We start from the raw sequence: 12653 nt of genomic DNA, 5'->3' as shown, positions 1-12653 counted from the left end.
TCTGTGCATGATCGGCAACATTTTGGATTCTGGGAAAAGAAAGATCCTAGAACACAGAAGAAGAAAAAATTGATAAATGTTTAGATTAAGTTTGAGTTCAAACGTAAATGAGTGTTCAAAATTCAACGATAAAGCATTATTGCACATCTACGATAGACTTTTTATTGCTATTTAGAATTAATGAAACCAAAAAACTAGTTGGTCTCTACAAATTTAAAAGTTGAAAAAAAGTATCTTCCGGGCTCGTCCGGGAATTGAACCCGGGACCTCTCGCACCCGAAGCGAGAATCATACCCCTAGACCAACGAGCCGTTGTAAATGTCGCTGGAAAATCACTAGTAACACCAGCCTCGATAACAATTGAAGTACCGGAAACTGGGGGAACTTTGATCAGCGGGGTAACTTTGATCAACATGAAATTTTTGCAGATACGCATCATTAACTAAGTATGAAGTTAAGTATCTGGAAACTTTTTACTACATTTGAAAGCCTGTAGATTGAGTTACAAATGATCTTAATTTGGTTTTTATTAGAAGTTGTTTTATTTTACTTAAATTATAATTTTAAAATCTTAAAATATCTGGTTTTTTGAAGGCTCACAAAAAAACATCTCTCCTGATCAAAATTAAGCATTTAGGAGCAGATGGGTTGTTTAATGTGAAAGTTCAACTATTTTCTTGGTTAAGGTTAAGTTTAAGTGTTATTTTTATGATCATTCTGTGATAATTTTTGGATAGTGAAAAAAAACGGCCATTTTCCATGAAAAAGCCTGAAAAGAAAATTAGGTTAAAACCCTATCAAATAGTTTGGATTAAAAAAAAAATAACATGGGAACAGTACGAAGACTTAGGGAATTGCATGAGGGCAAAATTTTATTTGTTTTTGAGGCCAAATAATATTGAGAAATGTTTAAAATTTTTGCCCCTAAATGTATGCAGCAACATTGTCCATCTTTCGAGTATATTTGTTTTTTAAAGAAAACGTTGAAAAATTCAATTGAGTCCAAACAAAAAATTACTGTTATCGATGTTCTGAGCCTTCTGCGCTTAATGGCATCAAAACAATAATTTTTAAGATGTTGAGATACGTTAAAACCATTGTGATCAAAGTTACCCCGAAACTCGAAATCTGGTTTTGTAACAAACATTTAATTATAACTACCAATGTCGTTTGAATTTACTGCAATCAATGATCATGTTTAATACTCCCCACCTCAGTAAGGGTTTCAAAGCTTTTAGGTATTACGAAAAAGCAACCCCTTCCAAAATATTCAAAAAAGATTGAAAAAAGTGATCAAAGTTCCCCCAGTTTACGGTTTTTCCAATCGAGGACTATGAGCTAGACGTTCTATCAATTGAAAATTAACAAAGGTCGTGTAATTTCTGCGAAAGATTCAGCATGAGTTTGAAATTTTTGTAGATGTTTATAAATAACAAAATAAAAAAACGGGATTTCAAAGACTGCTAAAAGAAATCTTTAGCAGAAGGGAAGGTGTTCCTAATTTGACATGTGTTCCTAATTTTCAACATATCGAGTGATTTTGACTGTTAGTGATGTTATTTTTCACTTTAATCTATTCTTGAAAATTTCTGATAAAAACCAGATATTTTTAATAGTACCTAGGTATGTCCAATTCGGTCCAAAATCTTAGCAAAAACACTCTTTCTAAAATGCATAATTCAGTTTATATTTTTTCAACCGATTTTCAGTTCATATTTGTCAACCGATTTGGAAATTCCTTCCAAACCTTGTCAATTGGGTGCAAGAAGGTGTTTCTGATTTATAAGAATTAGAAAATTTGTAAGAATTTTCAAATTTGAAGAAATAACTGCGATTTTTCAAAAACTACTTAAAAGAATTGATTTTTGCCATTTTTTTACATACTTTGTTGAATATATCACACATACATTAAAATATAGTATTCAAAATACCATGAGCTAATTCCTTTAAATCTCTGAAATATTCTTTTTAATTGGGTCACTTAAAAATATCCACGCACGTTTCCGAGATATTTGGATTTTGATTAGTGTTGTTTTAAAACAACACTTTGAATTAAAGGGTTGAAAATAGTTCCCATCCTATTCATTCTTCGTTTAAGCTTGGCTATCCTTTTGGTTTTGGATAAGGTGATGTTAAACATTTCTTGAACGACTACAAAAAAAATTATACACCATGAATCAGGGCCATAGAAAGAACTGCCGCATGGGTGAGGTTTTGGTGACAAAAATTTTCCTATAACATTCTTGGTTGAAAAATGCATATACATAAAGAATTTCGGAAAAGCCCTAAAAGTGTGCAGTTTTTTTTGGAGCTTTGAAAGATAAATGAGGTATCTTGTAGGCTTGATTTGAATGAAAAACTTGTTTGGGGTTCAAATCAGATTTATTTTCAACTCTTGTAAACTCTATACAATCAGATTTTAGTTCAAATCTGTGTTTTTGTAGTAGCTACAATATAAAAAACAAACCAATAAAATATGTTTCCAGCTGTATTTTTCTGATCCTAAAGATTAAGTAAAAGCAATTTTACCAACAATAAATTACCATTAATAGTTTGTCCCATTATTAAAAATTATACCTACAAATCAAAATTTAGATTTGTCAAAGAACGCAATTTTGAAAATGAGTTCAGATCTTACTATTATAAAATAGTGGTTTTCACCTTTTTTGTGTTTTGTTTTGAGCAATTTCGCATTTCAATTCCGAATCTGAATTTTGCATTTTAAACCTTAATAAAAATTTTGAACTCCTAATTTGAAATCGATTTCTGAATCTTAATTCCATACAAAAATTCCCAATAATTATGAACAGAACAGACAGAATTCTTGACCAGAAATGTCTTATTTGAATTTTGAATGTTGAAGAATTGAAAAAAAAATTCATATAGATAGAAATTTTCTTCAATTCTTCAACTAGTGAATCTGAATGAAAATTCCGAATGAATTCTGTTATTTTAAATATTTTCTTCTAACATTCTAGAATGATAAGTTTCAAAAATGGAAAATTAGTCTAATTTTATTTTTAAATGCAAAACCATGATTCGAATCAGGATTTTGTCCCAATGATGAACCGAACTGAAAATCAAGAATAATAAACTTGATCAAAATCCGGTCACAGGCACAAAATTCCTATTCAAAAAATGGAACCAGAACATCGGAAAGGATTTTTCTGTACTTATACGGGCAGGTCAAATCCGGACTATTTTCTCATGAAACGTTGCAAAATCCGGGCATTCGATTTCAAAGTTTACAAGGTAAAATCTAGGCAATATACAAGAAAATTTAGGATTTCTTGAATTGAAATCAAGAATAAAATAACACTAAAAGTTGTTTTTTATCGAAACACACCAGCCAGTTTATTTGGAAACACTTTGTTTAAAAAAAGGTTTTGGACACAACATACATAATTGTTATAACGAAATTTAAAATTTTCATTGATTTTGCAAATAAAGTCAAAACATTAGGGCAAAATCCAGACAATCAGGCAAGCTTGGTGAGTCTAATCTTATTAAAAATTCGATATTCGAAACTAAGGACTGTACCCAAAATTCATGTACCCACTTCGTTTGTGAATAACTTTTGATAGGGTTTTTCAAGTACAGTCTTTAAATATCTATCAACAAGAGTGAAATTTCTTTTAAATCTGCAGTAGATTTGTGGACCTGGGATAAGATTTTTAAGTTTTAAGTCGAGATTGTTACTCTTGATTCACTTTTGTCGTTCATCTAAATTTGATTAAGAATTTAAAATTTTGAGTTTACAGAAGAACATTTTGCCTGACATTTACGGCGCAGTTTATGGTAAATTTAAAAGCTCTAAACAGAATAATGAAAAATCAAATTAATCTTTATGTATAGTTTCTTTTTTATATTTGGATTGCATCAGATTTATTTGTTTTTAAAATTATTGTTGAATCTTTATGCTGGAGCGAAATTATTTGTAGACAAAAATTCTATTATAAACAGGTTTATAAGCTAAGCTATTTAAGCAATTCCTCATAAAATTAACTTAAAATAGATTTTATTTGAATAATATTCTTACGGTTTTAATCGAGTCCTGTACACAAAAAAAGTTTGGAAGATTGAAATATGACTTTATCTTCTACAAATTCTAGAAACAATACTAAAATAGTTACCGTAATCCGGGGTAATATTGATCACTTTTTAACGTTTTATTTTAAAAATATTTATAAGCGAAAAAAGAACTATGATGCTGCCTACATTAAGGGGCAAAATAATTATAATTGCTTAATAGTTTGAGCTTCGAAATACAAATGAAATTTTACCTTCATATATTCCCCTAGGCCCTCCCACTATTTCCATTTTCATTTTTTCTTCAAAGTCAACGATTTCTATCCATTTGTCTCTATCCGGGTTACTATCCATTTGTCCAATACGGGCTTATTCTTGGAAAATGTCCTTATTTTTAAAATATCAAAAATTTATCATTAAATGACAACAAAAATAGCACTTTAACTGCTCATATACAAAGAAAAAAGTTGTTCTTTCACATTCAACAACCCGTTTGCCTCTAAATGCTTTTTAATATCATCAGGATGTTGGTTTGCGAGTCTTGGAAAAAAAAGATATGTTTAGATTTTGAAATTACATTTTTACTAACAGAAAGAAATTTCAAATACAAACAAAATTTTGCCTATTTGATACACAATTAATAGGCTTTCAAACGTAGAAAACAGTTTTCATAAATTGAATTATTGATGGTCATGTGAAAAAAATGATTGTTGGTCAAAGTTACCCCGTTTTACGGTAATAAACTTTGTTTGAAAATATGATCAAAATGTGAATTCCAAAATACCTAAACCATTTGTTTTATACAGATATGACTTTATCTTCTACAAATTCTAGAAACAAAACATATATGTTACCGCCGGTTCAAAACCTTTACCCGTAGTAACCGGTGCCAAGTTTCTATATGGTAGGTTCAACTTCTGGTAAGATACGATCCCTAGTCGCCTTCGTTCGGACGTGAAGTGTTGATTTTATTTTCAATTTAGATATCGCTTTCGGTAAGCCAGCTCCTATCATCGAACGTGTAACTATCGCGGGCGAATGTCCAGAGCCGTGTCAATTTGTGTAAAAAAAAATTCTTGTAGGAAAAACAACCACACCGGAGGACAACACATCACTTGCTAACAGCCAAAGGGTTAATCTACTCTGGGCTAGGAGCGAAAAAAAACCCTAAACCAAGTGACAGGATCGATGTTCTTGCTCCGTAGGTACATGTTAGGCCAGAAATGGGAACCTATCTTCCGAAAAAAACTATATGAAGGTCCGTTTGGGTTAGAATAAAAAGCCCAGCGAAATGGCCCGGGGAGCCAAGTTTATCTGTCGTCAATATATATCGGTCAACTGATGCGGTCGAACAACAAAGTCCTGCTGTCCAAGCCGTGTTGGGGCCTCGTGATGGCCCTCAGCTCTGGTATTTGGCCATGGTTGGCGTTAATCTAGCGGAAAGCGGACGCTTCAGTGAACCGATTTTTATTTTTTGTATGCTATTTTTAGATACTTTGTCGATGATTGATGTTGGAAAATGCACTTTTTTCTAGTATTAAAGCTTAGTTCTTTTAGAAATGGGACAGTTACGAATGCCTGTATCTAAAAAACCATTCGTTTGAACGAAATACTTTCTATGAAGAAAAAGAAGGTAATGTTATTATCTTTCATGAAAAAATTTGAAAAAAAATATTTACCGTTTTTTGCTAAAGAAATTTCTACTTTATTCTTGGTATCTCCCATTGGCCGGCGCACACTTTTTTCAGCCATGGTATTGATCAGTTTCTCCAACTTATACTTCGTAAAATCTATATTTTAGGTAGCTTCACCCTCCTTCTTCAATTTCTGATACTTTTTGGTCCAATACTTCTCTGGAAACTGGAAACTGGAAGCATTTTAGTGGATACAGTTGTTTCGAAATGATCAAATTATATTATTTTTGACCACATTTTTGAACGTTTTTTTTTCGGTACCGGTTTTACAGCTTAAGAGTTTTGGAACTATCAAAAAATGGTTGTTTGAGGTTGGATTTCAATGAGTCATCACTAGGCAACACTTTCAGCTTATCGGAGAAAATTGTTTTGGACATTTCAGCGATCTACCCTAAGTTTTTCGTTTATTGAAAATTAAAAATGCTGGTATGAGACTTGACTTCCTTGATGATCCTTAACCGTTGTTGCCGATCATGTGCTTCTCTCCAATGCTTGATTTTAACTTTGTGGACATTATTGACAGTGTTTGCATACTTATCCACCACAAAAACTCAGTAATTCTTTGAATAATCAACGGTGTTGTCAGCTATCAATTTGATAATGACGTATTTTCAAGGAAACTGTGCAAAATTATTTTTTTCTTTTTCTCTTGCATCATACATATCTCAAAAACGCGTAAATTTTAAATTTTGAAAAAAATAGGGCGAATAGTACTTTTTACAGGCAACAAAATGCTGTCAAAATTTTCAATATTCAATAACTAGTTAACGAGCTATTAGCAAATGAAAGTGTCCCATTTCTAAAAGAACTAAGCTTTATTTACATATTTCAACATTGCAGGCATGTGCACTACATCGTTTGTTGTTGGGCTTGAAACGGAAGAAAATATTTTTTTATAGTCTGTGATAAGTTTCATGTGTATACAGGGTGAGTTTTTAGTTGGTTGTAATTTGGAATGGTTTTTCCTACAAACCAGTTCTGGCTAAAAGCAGATAAGCTTAAAAAGAAAGGATTTGACTCAAGTTAGTATAAAATTATGTCGAGCACAGCTTTCCCCTCATTTTTGTTTTTCAAGATCCGATGTCAATTTGAAGGTCATTTACAGTTAAGGTTCACACTAAGATTGAACTTAATCCGCTAGGGACCATGACTTACCGAACCAAAAGGAGAGTGCTCAAATGGTGCGAAATTTGAAAGAAATTTCACCCGAATAATGAAATATGGGACGAAACATCTTCGAGTGCACAGGAGTTCGAACAAACGACATTAATTCAGGACAGTGTCTTCCTGAATCACGTTAGATTAAGGTTGCCAGAATTTTTTCCACTCCCATCCGGGCCTAGCAATTCCGGGCATTTTTTCAAAAAAAACTTGCCAAATTCCGGGCATGGATTTCAATTTTTCAAATCAAAAAACCAGGCAAAAACCGGGCGAAGTTTAGCAAAGAAAAAATGCAAAAAAAAAATGAAATTAATATTTTATTAATGTAATTGCAGACTTCATAAAACTTTTTGGAACACTTAAATATTGAAAGGTTTATAAAAGTAAATCAGCAAAATTATTAGAAACAACCGTTGAAAATTTCCATACCGTAATCGATTTTGCTGAAACTTATTCAAAAACTTTGATTTTTTTTTTGGTTTCTTTGTGAAAATTGTGAAAAAAACGGGCAATATCCGGACTTTTTTCACGATATCCGGGAAACCGGGCCGGACCGGACTTTCTCGAAATTTTGCATCAAATATCCGGGCAAACCCGGATAAAACCGGGCAATCTGGCATGCTTACGTTAGATACTTTACTTGTCAAATCTCTTTTTTACCAGTACAGAACGCGAAAGTTTCTGAAGGCTTCATCCTTTTTTGCGGTTGCCGTTCATTGCTGTTTATTTGGTTTGGTGATCGCTATTCGAGCAGAGTACCTAAGTAAGTGGAGAAAGTGTACACACCTAATCTTTTTTCCTTTGGTCGGGACGATTTTGTCCTATATTTTCAACAGCTGAAAATTACAGGACAATCTCAGGACAGCAAAACTGCTCAGTAAAATAACTTACGAATTCACCTGTAGGTTCGAAGCGGTTTTCTCCTGTTGTTTGCCGGAAGTTTTCAAAATTATTCTGTAGGCTCGAGACTGTTTCCTTTCGAGATTTACATGGAAATTAGCGATTTATTTTTCATTGAAATAAAAACAAAAATCTTCACATTTCAAAACAGCATCAACTGGAAAATAAGAACATAATTGTAGGGATGAGATGAAGAATATACAGAAAATAAAGCAAATTTAATTAGGAATAAAATAAAATAATAGTTGTATTCGGCAACACTGTAGATGAATAAAATAAAAAAATAATCTATGAGAACATTTGCTATTTTGGCAGCACTTGACAAACAAACAAAACAAAGTCAGTCATTGATCTATTCTTGCGAGCGACAGACGTGTTTAGGTGAATCTCTGAATTGAGATTCGTAAAATCACGACAATAATTTATAATTATAGTTCTGCTGCGGGTTCTACTGTTTTTTAATAGTTTGTCCGGTGTTTCACCTGAAAAAAAGAAACGTTAATTATCAGTGAATAATGAAATATCTATATAAATAAAAATGAATGTTTGTCTGCCTGTCTATTCCCTATAGACTCGGAAACTACTGAACCGATCATTGTCAAAATTGGCATCTGAGGGTTTTTGGGGCCGGAGATGGTTTCTATAATAGTTAAAACCCTATCCGACTTAATGGAGGGGGGGGGGGGAGGGCTCCCATACAAAATTTGTAGTTTTTCGAAACAAATTAAAGTCATGACATCCATTTTTTCGAGATTTTTTTTCCATTGGGCGGTTTGTTTTTCGTCTCCATGGTTGAGGCGTCGCGAGCCAACGTCGCGAGAGGATAGTAACCATGACATAGCATACTGATCAGTGGGAATATTTTGGCGCATATTTTCATTGCAAGGGGTGGCGATATGAAAAGCCTTGATGTGATTTTTTTTCTACTTGATTCCTAGTTCATTTGTACAGCACATGATAATAAATGGCACCTAGATGTGACTCAGATGGATGTTTTGCTGATCGAATGAAACATATACATTATTTTTGCCAAAATCTGAAATTGAAAAGTCTTGGCATCCATTTTTAGAGATTTTCTTTTCTTTGAGGGGTTTGTGGATGGCGAAAAAAGCTGTTTGAAAATGTTTATTAAAAATCCTTTTCATCGTTTTTTTTTTTTCAAATTTCGATAGCTTATTTTTTTAACTCCAAAAAATACATCATCTAAAGCTAATCAGGGGCTGGAAGTGCTCATCATACAGAATTTTAGGAATATACTCAAAAAACTGTTCCGATTCACACTATTGATCGGTTTTCAAAATTCTATTTCCATAAAGTACAATGTGCAATAAATTCCACTGTGCGAATCTTTTTCTTTTAATTAGAAATTTATGTAAACTCGAGTCAGGTAAATCAGCCTACCTTCTTCAAGCAGTTGGGGATAACATTGGAAAAGATGGGGGTAAGTTTAAGATAAAGAGCTTTTCAAAGAAGGGACCATATTTTAAAAGAGGGTTTTTTTTTGCGTACGGTTATTTGGAATAACTCAATGGAAAATCCATGAATATTGACATTATTTGAGTCATTATGGAGCTTTAAAAACAGAGTACAAATTTCAGATCTTGAAAAACAAGTTTAGAGATAAAACTTCAGTAAATAATATATACCATCTTTGGATTGCAATTCGGAACTCCAGCTGCAGCTCTCATTTCAAAGTCAAAATGCTTACAAAAATCTAAATTTGAATAAATTTTTACAAATTACATTTATTTTTGCAAGGTGTAGCAATGCAGCTAGTATGGTAATAAAAATTACCAGCGTCAGCACCATGTTACTGCTGCTGATTATAGCGGTTTCTCGAATGTTCAGCTTTTTCAGCTGGTCATCGAAAATCATCTTCTGTTTTAAATGACAGGTGTTTTTATATTCGTGTTTTTAGTTGTTTTTTTTTTAAACGAACCGATAACCGCTTGGAACCGTGAGGACAAATCCAGCAAAACCTATCGTAAGTTTTTTTTTAAATATATTTTTATCAATGTTTATAAATGAAATACCTGAATTGTGCATGTAAGATTCGGGAAGAAGTAGTATCGAGCTCACAGGATAATATGGGAAAAAAACCCTGATAGTCATAGAGACACGCCTTTTCGAACATACAGGATAATTTGGCAATTGTTTTCCTGTAGTGTTTCGCTGTCCTGAAGTCGTCCTGTAATTTAAGCTGTTGAAATACAAGACGGAATCGTAACAAGGGCAGGAGAAAAGATTAAGTGAGCAGTTGATGAATCTTGAACAAGTTGCAAAGTAAAAGTTGCTCGCTGCTACCGGATGTTCCTTGCTACCTGGGCGGTAGAAATACATAGGTAGGTACACACAAATCGACCACTTATCAATCAAACAGAGCATCTCTTATAAGAAAGGCTGTTTGCGTACGGATAATTTGAGAACCTCCTTTTTTCAGAGTGGAGTAGGGAACGAGACGAGTTTTTTCATATTTTATTTGGCGTAACTTGAAAATTCATCGAGCAAATGGAGCCAAATGTGGTATACACAGTAAACGAAAATTACCGAGTTCGGTAATTATTTTACCGAAATCCTAACATGTGGAGATCGTTAAACTGTTCGGTAATTTTTTCATGGCTGAGAAGTGACAGCTGTTAAAGATTACGGATCTTTTTCGGTAAAAAATAACCAAAACTCGGCTGATCATCTGTCAAAATATTGACAGTTGTCACCATGACAGCTCGTTATATAACCGACCAATCGGTATTGTTGAACCGAAATGTCTTTAATTATTACCGAAAGGTCGGTTATTTTTAACCGAAAAACTAAAAAGCTTGGTTATGTGAACCGAACAACTGGTAGACTTAACCGAAAAACCTGTAACGATTACCGAAATACCTAAAACTATTACCAAAATACTTGAAATTTTTACCGAAATACCTGTAATTATTATCGAAATACTGATAACTTTTTCCGAAAAAACTGTAAAAGTTTGGTAATATTTACCGAACAATCGGAAGAGTTTACCGAAATATCTGTAATTAAAACCAAAAAACCGGTAAGTTTTACCAGATAAATTCAAAAAGTTCGGTAATGTTTACCGAAAAACTGGTAATTTTCACAAAATTCCTTCAATTTTTACCGAAAATTCGGTTGTTTTTACCGGAAAATTTTTTTTTTTTCGCCTAAATATCTGTTATTATCGCAATGCCGATAATATTAACCAAAAACTAAATTTTTCACTAATTTTTACCGAAAACCGTAAAACGTTCCGTAGTTTCGGTGTACATACCCAGCATACTACAAGAGATGATTTGAGTCTCAAATATCATCTCCTGTAATATGCTGTGTATCATAAGCTGAAACTACCAAACGTTTTACGGTTTTCGTTAAAAATTACCGAAAAAAATATTTTTTGCTAAATACTATCGCATTTCTAGAGGACGCCTCAATAGCAGAGGCTCAATCTACAAATAAAACTAAGGAGCTGTATCAAATTATTTCAACTTTATTTTCTGTGTTATGGCGACATGGTACCGTCTCGTGGCTTTTCAATGGACAATGGCCATCTGCCACAGGTGCCTGGAGGAAGGTTGTCACAGCCACGAGACCTGGAAGTAAAATAATTTTTTACTATATTGCGGAAAATAAACTCATCCGATGTACCTTTACTGGAGCTGCGATCAAATTAACAATCCATTCCATGCGAAGCGCCGCGGTGCTGGTGATGTCCCAAATCCGATCGTCTACGTGCGTTCAAGTGGAGGCCATCAAAGCAAAAAAAAACTTCTGCTTCATTGCTCAAAACACGCGAAACTGAAAATGCCGAGCAATGGCGACGACTCGCCTGTTAAAAGATACCCATCACACTCGAGCACACGAAAGTAGTCGAAACGATTAATTTCGGTTGCAAGAATGAGACGGAAGAACCGGAGTGCGAAAAAATGACAATCGAATTTTGACGTTCGTCATGTTTGCAGTTTAATTTCGGTGATTTTTTACCGAAAATTGATGGCATTGAGATTTGTTTACATTAAAATATAAGAACTTCGGTAAGTCAAGTCCCGATTTACTGAACTCGGTGAAAACTAAACGTTAAATTGATCAATTACCGAAAATTTTCTAATTACAGAACTAGTTCTGTAAAATAAATTACCGAACTCGGTAATTTTAGTTTACTGTGTAGGACGTTATTAAAATACGAACCAGATGTACTTTAAATGATATACACCACTTAACGAGAAAATGGGAGACACAAATTGCGCTATCTGGCGACAGAAATGGAAGTATTATACTGGGATTTTTTCGGAACTTTGATCAGAGGTGCCAGGTGTGCAACTTAAGCTTCGCGCTATACTGGCTGAACGGGAGACGTGCACCTTAACTCGCCGAAGACCGTTAACGTACTGTCGCACATCACAGGTGTGCGTTAATGCGTTGTGCCAGAAAGAGAGAGAGAGAGATGAGTTCACTTCGGTAAGGCTGTGAGCGCCGACGATGTCGTTTGTTAGGGCAGGGCAATCGCGCAAGCGATAATCTGCTACACACCAGGTGTCCTGATTAAAAAAAATTGTCCTGATTTTCGAGGACCGTTTGAAAAACTCTCTAATTGTCCTGAGTTTTGAAAAATAATCTTTGAAAGGTCCTGATTTTCAAAAAAACTCAATAAGGATCAAATTTGCAGTTAAGTTATGAAAACATTGAACAAATCAGCAATAAAGTAGTTGAACTCATTTCACCGATGGTAATCTTCGGTTCATATGATATTTAAATGGTGGTACTCGATATGCAGTCCAACCAAGAAGATGCTCACTTTTGTTGCATATATTAAGGCGTCTAAATCACCTGTTTATGCTTTGTTTATGCAATCTAGTGATGTCCTGAAAA

The 12653-nt window shown here is 33.7% G+C and overlaps 1 non-coding gene across 1 annotated transcript; it reads right to left on the bottom strand.

The window, feature by feature from the left end:
* Positions 1 to 239: 239 nt before the first annotated feature.
* On the bottom strand, positions 240 to 311 carry Trnap-cgg (transfer RNA proline (anticodon CGG)). The gene has a single exon. It is a non-coding gene; the product is annotated as a tRNA-Pro (tRNA).
* Positions 312 to 12653: the final 12342 nt, after the last annotated feature.

This window comes from Uranotaenia lowii, chromosome 2 (assembly GCF_029784155.1).
Source record: "Uranotaenia lowii strain MFRU-FL chromosome 2, ASM2978415v1, whole genome shotgun sequence".
NCBI classification, from domain to species: domain Eukaryota; kingdom Metazoa; phylum Arthropoda; class Insecta; order Diptera; family Culicidae; genus Uranotaenia; species Uranotaenia lowii.
The sequence above is the reverse complement of the archived record's forward strand: the minus strand, read 5'-3'. Positions and strand labels throughout refer to the sequence as shown.